Source organism: Rhinopithecus bieti, unplaced genomic scaffold (genome assembly GCF_001698545.2).
Source record: "Rhinopithecus bieti isolate Rb0 unplaced genomic scaffold, ASM169854v2 scaffold_41649, whole genome shotgun sequence".
NCBI classification, from domain to species: domain Eukaryota; kingdom Metazoa; phylum Chordata; class Mammalia; order Primates; family Cercopithecidae; genus Rhinopithecus; species Rhinopithecus bieti.
In genome coordinates this window covers 196,733-218,595 of record NW_016816893.1, presented here as the reverse complement: position 1 = coordinate 218,595, position 21,863 = coordinate 196,733, and the positions used below count along the sequence as shown (strand labels likewise).

Below are 21,863 nucleotides of genomic sequence, written 5' to 3'. Positions count from 1 at the left end.
GGCTCTTTCCTCCCACACTTCTCAATGTTTGTAGAAAATAGGTCATAGAAATGAGTTTTTCCCAAGGAGAAAGAGGAACACAATCTTCTCAAAGTTAATGGGCACTGCTGTGAATGTTTCACACCATGTGACATTAGAATGGTTAACTACTCAATGACCTTCAGACAATGTTCCCCAAACACCCACGTTTTGTCATCTGAAGGCTTGCAGTGTCCAACACAAGAGGAAACGGACCCTATTGGTGCTTGTGCATACCTGATCTAATCTGTTTCCACAACAGCCCTAAGAGTATTTTACATTTGAAGAAACTCAATATTAAAGAAGTTTAAGAAACTTCTTCCTCATGACCACACAGCTAAAAAGTGACAGAACCAGGGCTCAGACTCAGGCCTGCATGACTCTAAGCCCAGGTTTTCCTGAGATAATATAGAAAAAGTACTCAAGACAGTCCCTGATTCATAGTAAGTTCCAGGTAAGTACTGGCTATTCTGTATCATAACTTAAAGTTATTTATTTATAATTCTGTCATTATTATTACATTGCAACGTCTGTCAAAAAGGTGGCTCCCTCTTTCTTCTGACGGTGATTCTCATGTGCCTGAGACACATCTGGAGACACGTTGAAGACGACTTCATTAACAGACCTGTTCACATAGAAGCTTGAGAGCTGGTATTCGTCTAAGTTGTAAGTAAAGACATGCTTTTTCCCACTTTATTTAAAAGCCAGTTTTCAAAAGTTTTTTGAGAGCACATCTCCTTCCCATCATTGCTCTCCCTCTGACTTTTCCGTTGCTGACATTTTCTTCAAAGGGTGACATCTTATTCAAAGGGTGAGTCTTTGGGCTTTCTTGAAGTCCCTAGGGGTCACCGGGCCAGCCATCATAGGTTTAACTCTTTCTCTAACTTTGTAAAGACATGATTGCCTTGTGACATGCATGGCGTGTGCATCTCAGGCATTCAGCACAAATACTGTGAATAAGGCAGATTGTTCTCCTTTTGCTTGGGAGAGATATGAGAAACCATGTGAGTGCCACATATATAGGATAGAATCAGGTCAAGTTTGTTGATCTACAAGCTAGTCTGCATGAAACTTCATTCAACTTCTAATTAACCTTCTAATACTATTGCTTTTTTGCATGCCAGAAAGGGGGTATGAAGTTTCTTCTCTAAAGAAAAATAGGATATACAGATGTATCTTTTACATTAATGCCGTGCAGTCTGCAGCCACATTGGTAGCCACTCTTGAGTTTCCTAAAAATTACAGCTGTTTTGCTGCCAAGGACAGTCAGCCACTGAAGTTGAAGTACATGTGAAACTAGATGTTTTTATTTCTTTTTGTTTGTTTGTTTGAGATGGAGTTTCACTCTGTCACCCAGGCTGGAGTGCAGTGACATGATCTCGGCTCACTGCAACCTCCGCTTCCCAGATTCAAGCCTCAGCCTCCCGAGTAGCTGGGACTACATGCGCGGGCCACCATGCCTGGCTAATTTTTGTATTTTTAGTAGAGACAGGGTTTCGCCATGTTGGTGAGGCTGGTCTTGAATTCCTGACCTCGGGTGATCTGCCCCTCTCTACATCCCAAAGTGCTGGGATTACAGGCATGGGCCACAGTGCCTGGCTCTGAAACTAGTTTTGATGCTTCATTTTTTTTTTTTTTTTTTTTTTTGAGACAGAGTCTCGCTCTGTCGCCCAGGCTGGAGTGCAGTGGCCGGATCTCAGCTCACTGCAAGCTCCGCCTCCCGGGTTCACGCCATTCTCCTGCCTCAGCCTCCCGAGTAGCTGGGACTACAGGCGATGCCACCTCACCCGGCTAGTTTTTTGTATTTTTAGTAGAGACGGGGTTTCACCGTGTTAGCCAGGATGGTCTCGATCTCCTGACCTCGTGATCCGCCCGTCTCGGCCTCCCAGAGTGCTGGGATTACAGGCTTGAGCCACCGCGCCCGGCCCCAGAGTTTTTAAAGATAATTTGACAGGTAGTGGCTCAGGAAGTTGAGAGTGCTGATTGGTCAGGTTGGAGATGGAATCACAGGGGGTCAAGTGAGATTTTCTTGCTGTCTTCTGCTGCTGGATGGGATCATAGAACTGGTTGAGCCAGATTACCAGTCTGGGTGGTATCAGCTGATCCATTAAAGGCAGGGTCTGCAAAATATCTCAAGCACTAATTTTAGGTTTTGCAATAGTGATATTATCCCTAGAAGCAATAGGGGAGGTTCACACTCGTGTAGCCAGAGGCTGCATGACCCCTAAACCACAATTTCTAATCTTGTAGCTTATTTGTTAGTCCTACAAAGGCAGACTGGTCCCCAGGTAAGAAGGGGGTCTTTTGGGGAAAGGGCTATTATCAATATTGTTTCAGAGTCAAACCATGAACTGAATTCCTTCCCAAGGCTAGTTCGGCCTACAACTAGGAATGAACAAGGACGGCTTAAAGGTTAGAAGCAGGATGGAGTTGGCTAGGTCTGATCTCTTTCACTGCCATAATTTCCTCATTTATAATTTTCGCAAAGGAGGTTTCAATAGTAAGCAGGCTGGTTCAACAATTCTTACAGGACAAAGCCTACCGACATGGCATCTGCTTCTTCTTAATGTTAGGTAGTTCTCACAAGGCAGTTAGCTAAATCTTCCAGCATTCATCTTGAACCATTTAGCAAATAGCCAGGTCAAATTACTTTCAGCTAAGAAGAACATTGGCATGTATCAAAAAGCATGGGGTGATTATACTATTAATGCAGTGTCCCTTAAATTTCCTCAATTTTGGATTTCATGAAAGTCTACATAGTCATAGGAATTCAGCAGGCCATTTGGAGCCAGTGGAAGCAATATTTTCTTAGTTTATCCTAAGCAGGATTTTTGACTATTTACTTGGAAATTATTAAAAGGATGAGTCTGCTGCATTTCCTTTGGGATATTTTGCATATATTTCCTTTGGGAAGAGCTATACACTTCTCAGCTTCCTCCCATCTCAGCCATCATGATATGTATTGGCAAATCAATGAATTTTTTTCATCACATTTTTCAATACTTTCTCTAGACTTTCAGATGTCTCTGCCTTGTTACTACAGATCATTTCCCTTTGCCCAGCCTCTCACCTGCTACTCCAGTTAGAAGCAACCCATCATTTGTGTTAAATACAGAAATATTTAATTTATTTAATATTAAATATTAACATTTAGTTGGGACTACAGGCATGCGCCACCACACTCAGCTAATTTTTGTATTTTTTGTAGAGACAGGATTTCACCATATTGCCCAGGCTGGTCTCGAACTCCTGGACTCAAGTGATCCACCCACTTCAGCCTCCCAAAGTGCTGGGATTATAGGCATAAATTAAATAAAAACAGTTTGGCATGAATATGAGGAGGAAGAGTCAAAGCAAGGAAGACCAGGAATAGAAGTAGAAAGAAATTTTTTTTTACAGAAGATAGTAAGAGAAGAAAGCATAGGGGGAAAAGATGCAAGAAGAGAAGGAGAATATGAAATAAGAGCCTGTCTTCAATAAGATTTGAGGGTTTTCTGCTCTCAGAGGACCTTAAGGATGCCTCAGTTTAGCAGGAACAATTAGGGACAGTAAAGTGCAAACTACTTAGTAACTTAGTGCCCACGCCCACCCAGCCCACCCCTTTAACTATACCAGCACACTGTTGTATAGCAAATACAGTCATCTGTAAGTCACAGGGTACTGACAAAGTTTTAGATTCAGTCTTTGTGACTGTTATCAGGGTGTCTCAGGTGTAGTGCTTGGCCCTGTGTTGCTTGCCAATTACACCTGGTTGGATGTAAGAGACCAACATGTTGGGGCCCACATGTCTTCTGTGTGGTGGTTGCTTTCCTGTGTCCTTGTCTTGCAGTGAATTCATGAGGCCTTTTACTCTAGATGAGTAGTGTGAACACTGAAAACTGGAGACAGGTCTCAGTTAATTTAGAAAGTTTATTTTGCCAAGGTTGAGGACGTGCACCTGTGACACAGCCTCAGTAGATCCTGACAACATGTGTCCAGGGTGGTCAGAGCACAGTTTGGTTTTATACATTCTAGGGAGACATGAGACATCAATCAACATATGCAAGATGAACACTGGTTTGGTCTGGAAAGGTGGGACAACTTGAAGCAAAGGCAGGAAAGCAGGAAGACTCGAAGCAGGGAGGTGGCTTCCAGATCATAGGTAGATAGAAGACAAATGGTTGCATTCTTTTGGGTTTCTGGTTAGCCTCTCCAAAGGAGGCGATCAGATGTGGATTTATCTCAGTGAACAGAGGGCTACTTTGAATAGAATGGCAGGCAGGTTGGCCCTAAGCAGCTCCCAGCTTGACTTTTCCCTTTAGCTTAGTGATTTGGGGGTCCCAAGATTTATTTTCCTTTCACAGTAGTCATGTTTTTTTAGGCCATTTAGCCCAGCCTCCTTTAATATGGAACAGGGGTTGAACTAGATAATCCCTAAATGCCCTGTGGCTCCAGCATTCTAGAATTTGAAATACTTCAGCAACAAAGGATATACATCTCTTTGGAATATCAAAGTCTTCCTTAAGGAGCACGAAGAATGTCATTTTTTCTTGGGAAACTAGGACTTGAAGAAAGAAATACAGAAGTTTAAAGTAGATTATCGAGCATTATGTCACACTTAGAGAGATTCGTCTCAATAGTTCCTATCTGTCTAATTTCTGTTTTGGGGGAACTGAAGTCAATACTATCTAGATAGGCCTCTGCAATAATCTCTTATTTTCTTCCATCTCTCTTCTATTTGGGGAACTAAATCAGGAAGTAGCAGGCTTTTTTTATTCCTCCTCCTCTTCCTCCTCCTTCTTTTTCTTGTTCGACAGGGTCTTACTATGCTAGCCAGGGTAGTCTCAAACTCCTGGCCTCAAGCAGTCCTCCTGCCTAAAAGTGCTGGAATTAGAGGGGTGAGCCGCCACTCCCAGCCAAAACTTTTTCTGTAAAGGACAATATAGCAAATATTTTAGGCTTTGCAGGCCAAAGAGACAGATCAAGGACATTATGAAGGTACTTAGGTAACCATTTAAAAATGTAACAATTTTAATTTAATTTAACTTAATTTTAAGTAAAAGTCCCCACAAAAACCCCATCCAAAGGTCAGCAGCCTCAAAGATTGAAGGTAGATGAACTCAGAAGATGAGAAAGAATCAAAGAAACAACCGCTGAAGCCTCAAAAAGCCAGAGTGCCTCTTCTCTTCCAAATGATCGTGACAATTTTAAAATGTAGGAATCATTCCTAACTAGTATGCTATACAAAGAGCAGCCAGCAGGCTAGATTTAGCCCACAGGCCATAGTTTGCCAACCTCTGGACCAGACTGATATGAAAGGGAAGGAACCAATCCAGGACATTTGTGTTAGTCACTGAGAAACCTCCTTACATGGAGCAAAATGATCAAATTGGAATAATCTGAAAACCGTTTTGCTCACATGTCTGACACTTTGGCTGGAATGACTTAAAGATGAGGGCTAAGAACCAGAGCCCTGTATAAGTTGGCTTCTTACAGCTTGTTAGTTTCAGACTAATCAGGCTTCTTGTATGGCTCAAGGCTCTAAGAGTGAGTGAATAAGTCAGAAACTGCATTGACCCAGCCTTGAATATCCACATTCTCATTTCCCACCATACTCTCTTTGTTGATGCATTAATAAGCCTACCTAGATGCAACAGGAGAGGACAGACCTACCCCTAAATCAGAAGAATGTCAAATAATTTGAGGGTATAATTTTATTTTATTTTTGAGACAGGATCTTGCTCTGTTACTTAGGCTGGAGTGCAGTGGTACAATCTTGACTCATTGCAATCTCTGCCTCCTGGGCTCAGGTGATCCTCCCGTCTCAGCCTCCTGACTAGCTGGGACTACAGGCATGCGCCACTATGTCCAGCTAATTTTTGTATTTTTTTGTAGAGACAGGATTTCACTGTGTTGCCCAGGCTGGTCTCGGAACTCTTGGACTCAAGTGATCCACCCGCTTCGGCCTCCCAAAGTGCTGGGATTATAGGTATAAGTGACTGCAACTGGCAAGTGCAGTTTTAAGTAATCAGACTTTGGTCATCACTAGGTCTGCATATCCAGTGTTTGGAAATCTATTTCTAGCCTGCCTATTTGGATTTGATGACATTTTAAGTCCCTCAAACTTATCCACATTGACTCTTCACTCTACTGTTGGCTTTTTATGCTTCCTTGGTACCCACATTATTGTAAGTCTTTGGTAAGAGGTTCTTCCCATTGGCGTGGACCTACAGAATGCTCACTAGCTAGATTATGCCCTCAGCCCTCTCCAAGGACAAGGATTTTATACAATACAACCAGGACTAGAGATTGTTAGAGGTCCTCTGCTCATCGCAGAGTTGTCTGTAGAGCTAAAGGTTCTACTAGCAGAGACAGGGAGGTAGCTGTACACTTGCAAAGTGATTGAGTTGCTGGCAACTCACACCACTGCTGGAACACCTCAAAAATTCCCACTTTCCCATGGAAGACAGAGAGATATCTCACACCTGTAATCCTAGCATTTTGGGAGTAAACCATCAACAGAACAAATTAAATATCTAGAATTTAGCACATGGGAGTATATGATAAAGATGTAATTTAAAACAGAAGGGAAAAGTCAAAAACTGGTGTTTTTTACTTTTTTTTACAAAAAAGTAAAAAAAAGTTTAGTTAACACTAAACTTTAAGAACAATATTAAATTAAGAACATATTTTATGTCTTACACACACATATACACATATATCATCCTAGAAGTTCTAAATGCAAAAGATGACATGGTAAAAACAGAAGAAAATATATTTGAAAATTTTTACAATCTTTGGGATGGTGGTGGCTTTTCTAAATATGGCCCTAAAGGCAGAAACTATAAGAAAGAGAATGATAAATTTGGCTACATAAAAATGAAAAACAAATGAGGAAAAAATTATTTCCTCAATTTTCTTACTAGCTACTGATTTTAAATGAAATATAAAAACTTGTTTGTTAAAGGTGTGTAACACTGGTGTTCTTACGTGGAGAATACAGACCTCAACATAATGTTGCCTAAGATATTTTATCAGAATGGGAGGCTTGTTTTCCTTCTGCGTAAGTGAACAATAAATACTATGTGTGAGAATGAGTCATATCCTCAAATACTTTTATTTTTGGTGACCAACAGATCTCTCATGATTCTCATGAAAGAATCTTAACAGACATTTACTCATACATTTACCACGGTATCAAGATAGGATATACATGGGGAAACAAAACTCTGATGCCATAGGTAGTGTAGTAGAAATAACTTTCAACTGGAGACAGAACTTTCCAGTTGGAGCTTGTGTCATCCTGGAACATTTATGCCCTTGGGCAGGTCGCTTAACATCTCTGAGCTTTAGTTTCCTTACTATTTGCAAAGCATAATAATACCTTGGAGAGTTGCTATGAAGATTAGAACCAAATAAACATTTACTAAGCTCCTACTCTTTGCCAGGTTCTCAATATACATGAAAGAGTGTTTGTAAAATGCTACGCAAAAATGTTACTATCACATACCAAATTCTCTGCTCTAAAGGAGGTCTGAGTAGAAGGACAAGAGAGCATACATACAATTAATGATAACAAAATTTGAAAGTGAGAAAAGCTCTACCAGTAAAAAAGAAAAGAACCGATCAGAGAAGATCAGGGAATTTAGCTGGGAAGCTTGAATTGGGCTTTCAAAGGTGGGTAAGTGCTTGGACCTATGGGGATGTGCAGATAGAGGGTATATGCTATGGTTTGAATATTTGTTCATTCCAAAACTGATGTTGAAATTTAATCCCCAATGTGGCAGTATTGAGAGAAGTGGCCTGTAGGAGGTGATTGGGTCATGAGGGCTCTGCCTTTACGAATGGATTAACCCATTCATGAATTAATGAATTAATGGGTTATCATAGGAGTGGGATTGGTAGCTTTTTAAGAAGAGAGACCTGATCTACCATGCTAATCCCCCTGGCCATGTGATACCCTGTACCACCTGGGGACTTTGCAGAGCTCCCACCAGCAAGAACTCTCACCAAATGCGACCCCTTGATTTTGGACTTCTTAGCCTCCATAACTGTAAAAAATAAGTCCCTTTTCTTATAAGTAACTCATTTTCAGGTATTTGGTTATAAGCAATAGAAAACAGACTAAGACAATACAATACGAGAAGGAGCAAACAGAAGAGATGAAAGCAAAGATAGTATGGGGAAAACAATAGTTATTTAACAATAGTGTGGGGTGGATGTAGGTCAGCAGTAGCTGGAAAAAGCCTGGAACCAGATCACAGAGTCCTGAAGGCCACGCTAAGGAGTTTAGAATTCATTCCTTAGGAAATGAAGAGTTGTATGAAATGTGCAAACTTCAGCATTAGACTTGGGTTGGCCCCTCACTTTCTAGCTATGTAGTTTTGAGCAAGTCACTTGGCCTCTTTAAACCTCAGTTTCCTCTTTTATATAATAGAGAGACTAATATTAACTTAAGTACCAAGCTTAGTACCTTGAAAATAGGAGATGCTTGACATATCAAAGTTATTATTGGTTAACTACTGAAGGACTTTAATTAGAGTAGTGAATATAATTTTATTCTACAGCACTATGTAGACTAGATTAGAGGCTCGGAGAACAGCTAGGAGAAAATTACAGTAGTCTAAGAAAGAGGTAGTGGAGTTAGAGGGAATACGGAAAACTTTAAAAGTAGAAGGTTCAAAATAACAGTGTTAGAAAATATTTTAGGATAGAATATAATGAAGCACGTTTTAGACACAGAAAAGCCATTATAGGAGACAGAATGAAGATGTACATGAGAGGAAAACACTTACGAACTAAATTTTGGAGGAGGTAAGTGGGGATATGTTGCATCCAAGGGAAATAGTGCTCTGCCTTTCTTATCTGTTTGTATCCTGTGATACAGAATGCATCTTTGTAGGTATAAATAATTTGGGGAATAAGATAAGGCACAAAGATTGAAAGAGAGTATCTTAGAAAGAAAAATACTTATTCATAGAAAGAAGAGAGTAAGAAAATGCCAAATGAGGCTAAATAGACATTTTGAGATAAAAAGAGAAAAGTGGAAAAAACACAACCTCCCACTCAAGCAGAACGTGAGGTCACCTGCAGGAAATGAGGTAGGTTTCATATATACGACTAGAAGGGTGTGAAGAGTGTGGGACTAGATTAGTCTATATCAAGATTTCTTAAATTTCCTTTAATCAGTAGTAAATACTATTCTTATTTTGGGACAGGTCATTCTTTTTGGGGAGCATGGAGTCTTTTCTGTTCATTGCAGGGCATTTAGCAATATTCTTGGCCTCTACCTATTAGATATCAGGACCCTTTCCCCAGGTTTTTCTTTCTTTCTTTTTTTTTTTTTTTTTGAGACGGAGTCTCACCTTGTCACCCAGGCTGGAGGGCAATGGCGCCATCTGGGCTTACTGCAACCTCCACCTCCCGGGTTCAAGCGATTCTCCTGCCTCAGCCTCCTGAGTAGCTGGGATTACAGGCGCGCGCCACCATGCCCGGCTAATTTTTTGTATCTTTAGTAGAGAAGAGGTTTCACCATGTTGGCCAGGCTGGTCTTGAACTCCTGACCTCGTGATCCACCCGCCTCGGCCTCCCAAAGTGCTGGGATTACAGGTGTGAACCACCGGGCCTGGCCTTTTTTTTTTTTTTTTTAATCATTTTATTACTCTTTGTTAACAGCCCCAGGGACAGGGGACAAGGGGTACGGGGAGGAGGGGAAGTGGGGCTCCCGCCCCACAACCCCTCCCAACCCACCCCTTTCCCCTTTATATATTTATAATCTATATACAAGCTCCGGGTGTGAGGGCAACCCAGGTTCCTTGTCTCCTGGGGACCCAGGCTCCTCTGCCCGTCGGGAAGGCTCTTCTCGAGGAGGCCCGTTGCTCCCAAGGCTTAGGCATCCAGCGGAGGACATCTGGTGGGGAGGCCTGTTCGTGAAGGTTGATGTGCTGGGTACGGAAGACTCCACCACCGTAGGTGGAAGGCCGGGCCTTGAGACTGGAATTGATGCCAGAAAAGGACCTTCCAGTTGGGGAGTATGTGATGACCCAGGACTCCCAAGGTTGCTGCTCAGTTTTCAATAATCCTGGAACAGCTGTATTTCCACTGGATGCAGCTCTGCTTGCCCCAAGCTAGCGGGGAAGGGCCTGGCAGGTGAAGGCCGCATCCGAGTAGCAGGAGCAGGTGGGAGCCGCAGAGCCAGGCTGGCTTTCCCCAAGTTTTGATAACAAAAACATCTTCAGACATGCCCAAATGTCCCCTTGAGGGACAAAATCACCTCCAATTGAGAACCACTGGTCTAGATGTTGTTAGAATACGATAAGGGGGCATTTAGAAATAAAGGGATAGGGCTGGGCGCGGTGGCTCACGCCTGTAATTCCAGCACTTTGACAGGCTGAGGCGGGCGGATGACTTGAGGTCAGGAGTTCGAGACCAACCTGGCCAACATGGTGAAACCCCGTCTCTACTAAAAATACAAAATTAGCCAGGCGTGGTGGTGGGCACCTGTAATCCCAGCTACTTGGAAGGCTGGGGCAGGAGAATCACTTGAACCCGGGAAGCAGAGGTTGCTGTGAGCTGAGATGGCACCACTGCAATCCAGCCTGGGCGACAGAACGAGACTCTATCTCTAAATAAATAAATAGATACATAGCTAATGTATTGTTTGAGACTCTATTTCTCACACCTAGAATATTGCTGGCATATACCAACACACTCTCTCTATAACAAATGAAGGGAAATAATGATTGACAACTGGCATTGAAGGGCTAGCTACAGATATATGCTGTGCTAAGTAATTAATGAGCCAGATTTTCTGGTTTTGTTATTTTCTTCCAAAATGATAAAGAGCCCAGGCACAGAACCAGTGAAATAATCCAGGAAGCCAGAAAACAAAGAAGGTTACTTAAAGAAGGTGGTCAATAGTATATTAAATGATCAGTAGGTGGTCAGTTGGTGGTCAATAACATTACTGTTTCTAGCTATTCTTCTTTCCTGTAAGAGACAACACAAGTTGTCTTTCTCCTGAAGTTGTACATACTGAGCACACAGTAGGTATTCAAAATTCATTTGTTGAATTAGTTTACATTCTGAGATACAAGATTAAGTCTAAATTGAAAATATAAAATTATGAGAATTGTTTTACAAAATCTTATTTATGGGAAAGGTCTACCTTCAAGAAAATGATTTTTCTTGCATATGAAATTATTATCATTTTTATTTTTTGAGAGAGTCTCGTACTGTCACCCAGGCTGGAACACAGTGGAACAATCTCCACTCACTGCAACCTCTGCTTTCCGGGTTCAAGTGATTCTCCTGCTTTAACCTCCTGAGTAGCTGGGATTACAGGTGCCCACCACCACGCCCAGCTAATTTTTTGTAGTAGAGACAGGGTTTCACTATGTTGGTCAGGCTGGTCTTGAACTCCTGACCTTGTGATCGGCCCATCTCAGACTCCCAAAATGCTAGAATTACAGGCAGAAGCCACCGTGCCCGGCCATAAAATTATTATTAATGTAACATCCTTCTTCCCAAATTCAGTCCAATGCCCATCTCCTTCATTTTTAAATACAAGGCATAAAAGCAACCAAGGGGCTGGGCGCGGTGGCTCAAGCCTGTAATCCCAGCACTTTGGGAGGCCGAGACGGGCGGATCACGAGGTCAGGAGATCGAGACCATCCTGGCTAACACGGTGAAACCCCGTCTCTACTAAAAAAAAACTAGCCGGGCGAGGTGGCGGGCTCCTGTAGTCCCAGCTACTCGGAGGCTGAGGCAGGAGAATGGCATAAACCTGGGAGGCGGAGCTTGCAGTGAGCTGAGAACTGGCCACTGCAAAGCAACCAAGGATACCTCAAATAACATTAAGCCTTATTTTGGTGAGAGAACAAAATAAGAGTTTTCCCACATTTTAGAAGGATGATGTTTGTTAACCTGGATATTTGAGACATTTATTATAACTTATTCTAGTTCGAATTTGCAAGTTTAGACCCTTGGATGTTATTTATTTTGCAAGTTGGTTCATCTTCCATTAAGTACATAGTGGTGCTATGTTGTGGCTTTTGTGGTCCAAACAGCTAGACATCTCACTGGTGTGGTTAATCTGGTAAAATATCTAAATGAGTTATCTAATCAAATTTTTGCATCTCTGTAACTTGTTTGTTGACATAATAAAGTATTATTTATTTTTTTAAACTTCCATACTCTTATAATGTTAATTTTCTTAGGGAATAATAGTTATGTAAATGGCTTATTTTCCCTATCACATTGAAAGAGTAGAGTCAATTTGCTTTCCCCAACTAGCATATTTCCTTGCATATAATATATGCTTAAAAATAATTGATGGATAAATCAATAAGTAAACAACTACACTTCACAGGGTAGAAGTCAGAAGACCTGAGTTCTCAATCTACCTATGTATTTCTGGGCAAATTGCTTAACTTCACTGAACCATATAATGTGCAAGGTTTTAGGGTAAATATTACCCAGGGAGAGGTGAAAGTATCGGGTTAGTACTTCTACTTTTCCCTTGGAAATGGCGACCCAATTACCACTCTTTCTTCTGGGTTACAAAGTGAAGTCTAGGCACAGGTAAAGTTTACAGCAAGAATCTTAGCTTACCTGAATTTTTCAATGTGTGTAAAAGATCCAATAAGCATATGATATGTGAAATGGTTCATAATCAGAAAAATGTTGAAGGGTTGAACATATGGGACAGAGAAAAGTAATAGTATTTACAGAGATGAATACTGCCAAAATAGACTAGAATAACATTTGTCTTCTTGTATTTGAAAAGAGATAATCTACATGAATATGAAATGTTAGGTTTCCCTTCTATACTTGCAAAAATTTATTTACATGCGGTTGCTACCATAGCTCTTTTCCAGCAGTAATTATCCAGCTTAATTAGACTGAATATGTTGTATTAAAATGTTCGCTCTCAGCCTATTGGCGCAAAACAGTCCCTTAATGGTGATCAAAAGACAGTATGTGAGGTTACACCTATAAATTAGCAGCCAGAAGACAATAAATTACTTATGTAATACATTTGTGCAATACTTTCCATTCCATATATCCAGATTTTCTGCATGATCTGGTTTGAGCTAATCTGCAATTCTGTCTCGAGCTGATTATCTGCTATATTCATACCATGTCCATTTTGCACAGGCATGTATATGTGTGTAATATTTCACACACAATTGCTCCTGCAAAAACACTGAAAGCCTACATTTAATAGGAAGTGCAAAAAAATTGATAGTCATTATTTCAAAATGACCTAGTGCCAGATGTTAAGAAGTAAATTAAATTAAATTTTCATCACAGTGCTTACTCTGGATAAGGCATTACATTGTGCTACTTACATAAAGATAATTAAGACATGGTCCATGGCCCACGATCTCAAGAAGATTGAAGTCTGGTGGGGAAGGCAGACATGAACAAAACAACTATAATGCAAAACATGAGAAGTGCCCAAAGTGGGATATTAACAAAAATTGTAGGAATGACAAAAGGTAACCACTGACTCTCAATAAGTGTGTCAGTGGGAGGAGGAAATATTTAAACTAAAATTTATAGAATAAGTAGGATTTCAACATGTGATCAGAGTACAAAATAAATCAGCAGGAACAAAGACTTAGGAGTAGGAGAATCTCTTTCAGAGAATGGCCAGTGGTTCAGGATTTCACAATAAATGGAGTTGAGTGGGTAGTTGTTCCATGCTAAAGATTTCAGATTTTATGCTGTGGTGACAGCTGAAACAATTTGAGCAGGGAAGTGGTATTCTCAACTGTTTTAGAAATATCATCCTGGCAGCAGTGTTTAGAATCGCCTAAAGAGAAGAAAAATAAGAGCAACTCATACAAGGATTTGTGAGCTTCTTGGAGGCAAATATTTGTTTTCCCTATTTTTTGCATCATCAGTGCCTAGTATTGTGCCTGGCACAAAGTATGTTCTCAATAAACATTAAATGTTATTACTATAGCCTTAACAGCACCGTGTGTGAGTACAACAATGAAGCTTGATATTATTATAAGAGATTTCCGTAAAATGTATGGAATTGGTCTGGACAGTAGAGGGATTTTTTTCCTCCATCCCATCCTCAGCTTAGTTTATATTCAAGTGTGTTTTATATCAACTTGTTTTATTTCCATTTAGGTTCAAAATAACAATGGTGCAAATAATGGTGAATTAAAATTTATAGGGAAAAGTAGTTGTTCTAAGATTCTCATCATGTGCATGATTTTAGAAATAATGATGCAGAAACATTATCCACTAAGAAAAAAACAGATGATTTGGATATGATAAAATTATCTGTAAATATAGAAAGAAAACTATCTTTAGAAATTCACCAAAATGAACGGGGAGAAAACATTTACAAAACATGGATGACTCAAGAGCAAATATTCGTTTTAGAGAGTGTATGATTTCGTTCAGTTTGGGCTCTGAAGTCAGATTGCCTGGATTTGCAACTCTGTCTCATACTTTCAAGCTCATCTTGGGTAAGAGACTTAAGTGGTCAGTGCCCCAGGTTTCTCTTCTGTAAACTGGAGTTTGTAATATTTGTAAATTTATCTAGCTTATGAGTTGTTGCACAGTGTTTAGAATAGTGCTTGGTACATAATGAGTGCTAAATAAAATTTAGCTTTTTTTCTTTTCTTTCTTTTTCTTTTTTCTTTTTTGAGACAGAGTCTCACTCTGTCACTCAGGCTAGAGTGCAGTGGCATGCTCTCACTCACTGGAACCTCTGTCCCCCGAGTTCAAGTGATTCTCTTGCCTCAGCCTCCCAAGTAGCTGGGATTACAGGTGCGTGCCACCACACTCAGCTAATTTTTTTTTTTTCTTTTTTGAGATGGAGTCTCACTTTGTCACCCAGTCTGAAGTGCAATGGCATGATCTTGGCTCACTGTAACTTCTGCCTCCCGGGTTCAAGCGATTCTCCCTGCCTCAGCCTCCTGAGTAGCTGGGATTATAGGTACCCACCACCACATCTGACTAATTTTTGTATTTTGAGTGGAGACAGGGTTTCACCACATTGGCCAGGCTGGTCTTGAACTTCTGACCTCAGGTGATCCTCCTGCCTCAGACTCTCGAAGTGTTGGGATTACACACGTGAGCCACGGCACCCAGCCTACCAGCTATTTTTAAGTTAGTATTCTGAATGTGGCAGAGATTGCTGTGTATTTCCTAATATATGTTTTTTTCTTATATTAATAATAGAATCTCCAAATCGTAACTCTGCATGCAGCTGTTCAGAATGAACACTGCATCTTCCAGCCTTTACTGCAACTAAATGTGACCATGTGACTGGGGCCTGGCAAATGAGATGTAAGCAGAAGAGTCATGTGGCAGCTAATGGGAAACTTCCTTAACAGACAACTAGACATCTACTAGATCTCAAAATTTTCAAGTATGAAATTGCTAAGGGTTGGTAAGGATATAGAGCAGTAGAGACTGTTAAATATTACTGATGGGTATGTGAATTGGTATAATCACTTTGGAAAACAGTTTAGTGTTAGTCAATAAATATGAAGATATGTATACTCAATAATCCAAAACTTTTTCCTAAATCTATATTCCAGAGAAACATATATGTGTACTAGGATACATATACAAGGATATTGTAGCAGCATTCTTTGTAATAGACAAAAATTAGAATAATCCAAAGGTCCATCAACAGTTGAATGGATAAACTGCAGTATGTTTATAAAATAGGATACTATTGTATCCTATTTAATCATCATATATAATTGAAATCATCATATACAATACATCAAACGAAATTGATGAAATTGAATCATCATATACAATAAACATGGAAGAAGCAAGAATCAAAGTAACACAAACACCAAGATTCAAAAATAGGCAAACTATGTCATTTAGAAATGCATACTTGGGTGAAACACTTTAAAGAAAAGCAAGGCAATGATTACCATAAAGTCAGAATTATAGTAATCTCTAGGTCTAGAGGGAGACTTCCTCTAGGGAGAGTTGTGATTAGAAAGGAAAAGCAGGCTTCTGAAATTCCAATGCTCTGTTTCTTCACTTGAGGGGAGGCTCCATGGATGTTTTCTTAAAATAATTTTTATAACTATACATTGTGGTATAGTTTCTATGTAAACATTATATTTCTATATGAACATTACTTTTCTATGTGAACATTATATTTTACAATTTAAGTTACATATATATAAAGAGACATTGTGCCTTTCGCCTTTGCTCCTTTTCAGTCCTTCCTCTATCCTACTTCCTGAAACAGAAACTGCCACCTGAGACCATGAAAACAAGGACCACTACACAGAAATATCAGGAAAATGAGCTGGTAGGAAATTAAGTCCCAGAGGACTTAGTGGGGCAGAGCTGTCATATCAGTCTTTGTACCTCTGGACTTCATTTACATGAAAGAGAAATATATCTAATATTATTTTGGAATTTTCTGTTACTTATACAGCTAAGCTGATTTTAACTAAGGCACCTTTACACTAGATTTTCAAAAGACAACCTACCCAGTAGGAAAATCATTTGATCTCATACACACACAAACATACAGATGCATACACATATACACACATACACAGGCACATGCATAATTAGACAATTCATGGAAGAAGAAATTCAAAGGGTTCATAAACATCTAAAACATGTTTAATCTCAGCAGTAGTCAGAGAAATGCAAATTAAAACAAGATAGAATTTTTCATGCATCAGCCTGGCAAAAATTTCTGAAGAGCAATATATTCAGTACTGTTGGGTATTCAGGAAAATGATGATCCCTTTCTGGTACTGTTAATGTAAAGTGCTATACATTTTTGGAAGGAAAAATGGCAATATCTGTTAAATTTGAAATGCTCTTACAATTTGAGCCAGCAGGCCAAAACAAATCTATGCCACAGAAAGTACTCAAGAGCATAGGTCCAAGAATTCTTACTGCAGCATTATTTGTCAAGGTAGAAAACTGGGAACAATCTGTTAATCCATCAGTAGTGGAATGTTTAGATACATCATGGCATGTAGTTACTATAAAATATTATACAGCTATTTTAAAAGTACTAATTTTATATATAATTAACCAATCAACATTGTATATGCATACCTGAATAAATTTGTATGAACATACAACAAAATGTGAAAAGAATCAACCCAGATTGTTAATACTGGTTACCTGGGAGTTGGGGTGGGAATGGAGATTACTTTCTCTGTATACATCTTTGGGTGGTTTTCCTGGTTATAGTGAGGATAAGCATGTGTTATTTTTGGTTTTTGTTTTGTTTGTTTTCGAGACGGAATCTTGCTCTGTCCCCCAGGCTGGAGTGCAGTGGCATGATCTTGGCTCACTACAACCTCTGCCTCCTAGGTTCAAGTAATTCTCCTGCCTCATCCTCCCAAGTAGCTGGGATTACAGGGGTGTGCCACCACACCGGCTGATTTTTTTTTTTTTTTTTTTTTGTATTTTTAGTACAGATGGGGTTTCACCATGTTGACCAGGCTGGTCTCGAACTCCTGACCTCAGGTGATCTGCTGGCCTTGGCCTCCCAAAGTGATGGGATTACAGGCGTGAGCCACCACGCCCAGCCAGTTTTTTTTTTTTAACTTTTACAAAGATATTTAATTTAAAATTGATTTTAATAAAAGGTAGACATCCAAGAACACAGGATGATTAATGCACTTCAATGTTAGGTGAATATCTTTAAAACTGATTATTGTCAAACATTAAATCTATATAACTGAAGCAAACTGCACACGCCTGTACAAAATAAAGGAAGTAACTTAAGAAAATAAAGTGACTTACCCACTGACATTTCACAATTAGTTTTTGAACAATCAACACAAAAGACACCCATGTGTTGGTAAAATAAACAAATGCATGTTACTTCTTGCAATCTTCTGGGAAGGAGTTTAATGCCAAGCCGTTTGATGTAAAAGACAGGAGTTAAGAAATATGGAGGAAAGAAAAATTATTCCTCATCAGGCGAGTCTAGCGATACTTAAATGTGTGTATGTAAGGGGGTGGCTTTAATTAAGGTATAAAACCCACCTGCGCCAATGGAAAAGCAGTATCTTCCTAATCCCTCCTCAAAAGTTCTTCTGCTACCAAGCCATGACCCACACCTAGCCAGACCTCTGAGGCACATTTGCCTCCTCCCTCTTGCCTTCCTCTTTCCCCGAATCTGTGTGATTGCTAAATCCTCCCACCCTTACCTCTGGAAGGCTTCTGCCCTCGCCCTCCTGCTAACCCTGCCGCGTTTTACCCGGCCTGGCTAACAACATGGAGCCGTCACTCCCAAAGAGTGGCCTTCCCAACCCTTCACACCCAGCTCTTTCTGGCCTCACGCCGACTTCTCCACCGTCACACTCCACCTAGTGCTACGAGGGTTCTGCTCACTCCCGAGGACCTCGGCGCTGTCCAGGTTGCAGCCTCGGGCTCCACAAGCCTCAGCTCCCTAGGCTGTGCCCACTCGCGGACGGAAGTGTCCGGAGCCCAAGGGGTGGGCCAGGGGCGGGGCCTGGTCTGGCCAATGGAAGCACAGAGTCCAGGCTCAACGGTCACGTGTCCAGTGGGCGCGAATTTTACTCCAGGAAGACCTCACAGGAGGCGATTTACCTCAGGTAAGAGCCGTGAGAGGCTGTAGGCAGGTGAGAGGGTGTTTTTGAGGGCTGAGGGGAAGAAAAGGTCCTGTGGGACCAAAGAAGTATGGCAGCTCAGGAATCTCAGGAAAACACATCTGTGAGGCCCCACCGATGTGGCTCTGTAGAGACAAAACCCCAGACCCACCATCCACTTAACCTGAGACTAGAAGGTGCGAAGGGCTCAGAGATGCTGGTGGGATTTCAAACAATTAAAATGAATCCAAAGCTGTCAGGAGAAAAAACATCAGCTAGAAGTCATATGGGCTAAACAATAAGGGAAAATAAGTGCACCTCGCTTTCTCTGCGGTGTAACGTTTTTTTGTCTGTTTTAAGACAGAGTCTCGCTCTTCTGTCGCCCAGGCTGGCGTGCAGTGGCGTGATCTCGGTTCACTGCAACTTCTGCCTCCCAGGTTCAAGAGAGTCTCCTGCCTCAGCCTCCCGAGTAGTTGGGATTACAGGCGTCCACCACCATGTCCGGCTTTTTTTGTTTTGTTTTGTTTTGCTTTGTTTGAGACGGAGCCTCACCCTGTCGCCCAGGCTGGGGTGCAGTGTGGTGCGATCTAAGCTCACTGCAACCTCTGCCTCCCGGGTTCAAGCGGTTCTCCTGCCTCAGCCTCCCGAGTAGCTGGGATTACAGGCGGGTGCCACCATGCCCAGCTAATTTTTGTATTATTAATAGAGACGGGGTTTCGCCATGTTGGCCAGGCTGGTCTCTAACTCGTGACCTCAAATGATCCACCCGCCTTGGCCTCCCAAAGTGCTGGGATTACAGGTGTGAGCCACCACACCTGGCCCAGGCTAATTTTTGTATTCTTTGTAGAGACAGGGTTTTGCTATGTTGCCCAGGATGGTCTTGGATTCTTGGCCTCAAGTGATCCGCCCGCGTTGCCTCCCAAAGTGCTGGGATTACAGACGTGAGCCACCGCTTCCGGCGGATCTTATGGTTTTTTAAGTGCGGTTTTTATGCGAGGGAGTGAAAAAGGCAGAAAGCTCCTGATACCTTAGGCTGGTGGGGAGAGGTGGGAAGCCAGCCCGAAGATTCACATTCACCTGTGAGTGCTTTTAAATAATCTTGGGGTCTGGCATGGTGGCTCAAGCCTGTAATCCCAGCACATTGGGAGGCTGAGGCGAGAGGATTGCCTGAGCTCAGGAGATCGAAATCAGCCTGGCCAAGATGGCGAAACCCCGTCTCTACTAAAATACAAAATAGCCGGGCAAGGTGACATCCCCCTGTAATCCCAGCTACTCAGGGGGCTGAGGCAGGAGAATCGATTGAACCCGGGAGCTGGAGCTTGCAGTGAGCCGAGATCGCACCATTGCACTCCAGCCTGGGGGACAGAGGGAGACTCTGTCTCAAAAAATGATTTGATTAATTAATTAAATAATCATCATCATCATCATCTTGGGAAAGCTTACTTCCTGGCCTTGTGCCTGACCTCATTTCCAAATCGTGTGCATTTCCATTTTGGCCCAGTAGATGTCAGTCAGGAAGTAGCATGAGAGAAAATCTTTAGAAAAAGGTAAAAAAAAAATTCGAGAATTGCTGCAATTCAAAACTTGACAATTTTAAATTCCCCACTCTCTAACCATGATTTTGTTCGTTTCCACCATATCTTTGGTTTTAGAAATAAGAGCAATCTATCTTTTTTGCATCCACGCACCACTATTAGATGTATTCTATATCTGTATTGCAATGAAATAAACTTGATAAATGGGGTTCTAAGCATGTATATAACATATAGCATCTTATTAAGTAGTCCATATTTAGCATGAATTTCAGTGGTTGACTTCAATACAAAAGTAATTATTTCTTAAGGTAATTGGTGAGAGTGATAAATATGAAGCTGATAGAAATACTAGGCTATCACAAAAAAAGAAAAGTTAATATAAATGCTGACGATAAGCTGAATGGGTACAATCGGTAGAGTTTAGTTTGTTGTTAACTTTTTGACATGTCTTTTAGAATGAGACAATCAGTTTCTTCTAAAAGTGCAACACCAAGAAATGGAAATTCTAGAATCAATATTTGCTTGAAAGATACACTGGGTGGAAAAGACATAGAGGTGCAATGATTGGAAATATTCTCAGAGAAGTAGCCACTAGTAAAATAATGCCACATTGGTCCTGTTTAAGAGTGAAAGAGGGTGGCCACACTATATATTCTCCACACCACAGAATCTAACAATATTAAAGACAATTCAGATAACATATGTGTCTCATTTTAATTGGAAAACATATTGTAATATCCAAAAATCCTTCTGAGTCATTAATAAACTAATTGTGCTCTGGATTGTTTTTGTTTTGAGATAGAGTCTGGCTCTGTTGCCCAGGCTGGAGTACAGTGGTGTGATCTTGGGTCAGTCACTGCAACCTGGATCCACATCCCAGGCTCAAGCAATTCTAGTGCCTCAGCCTCTTGGGTAGCTGGGACTACAGGTGTGCACCACCACGCCAAGCTAATTTTTGTATTTTTAGTAGAGATGAGGTTTTATCATGTTGACCAAGCTGGGCTCAAACTCTTGGCCTCAAGTGCTCCGCCACCTTGGCCTCTCAAAGTGCTGGGATTACAGGTGTGAGCCAATGCGCCTGGCCTGAATTGTTTTAAAAGTTTGTTTTTAGTTTTTTACTGAAAGTTTCTAAAAGTTTTACTGAAAGTTTTACACAGAAGTTACTCTGTCCTAGAGTAACTTCAAAGCTATAATTCCTTGAGTTCTCAAGTAAATGAGAACCATCCTGGACGAGTTCAACATTCTAAATTTTACTTATTGCTTCATTAGACGGATTTGTTGATTTACCAATATGCCATAGTTGCTTTATTCCAAATGAGCTAGCTACTAGAAAATTCTAACTTTAGACTTCTTATTTTCTAAGTGAGAGAATGGAAACAGTTTTACGAATTGTTTCCCAATTTTCCAAATCCTCCACTGTTTCAGCACAGAGTTCTCCCCTTGGTTATCCAATTTCAAGACCGCTTGAGAAACATGGTTATTCTGGGAACACCACTCTGGCAGTCTTGTGAATTTCAACCTCTTTTGAAGCAAAATGATCACATTAAATATATTTCCACCAACCAACTAACAGCTATATGGTTTAAACAATAAGAGAAAATATTCAATTTTATATCAATATACGTTATTTTCACATTAGATTTAAAATTATAGTAATGTATATTATTTTTTACCAATGATTATCATTCAGAGCCTTTTAAAAAATGAGTGAACCAAAGTTTTGTGATTGAGATTTTCTGCACTT

The 21,863-nt window shown here is 40.7% G+C and overlaps 1 protein-coding gene across 1 annotated transcript in view; it reads left to right on the top strand.

The window, feature by feature from the left end:
- The first annotated feature begins 230 nt into the window (after positions 1-230).
- SHOC1 (shortage in chiasmata 1) overlaps positions 231-21,863 on the top strand; it is a 123,871-nt gene continuing 102,238 nt past the window's right edge. The window contains 2 exon segments of the mRNA XM_017855476.1: positions 231-472; positions 560-684. The gene's annotated coding sequence lies outside the window, so the exon portion shown is untranslated.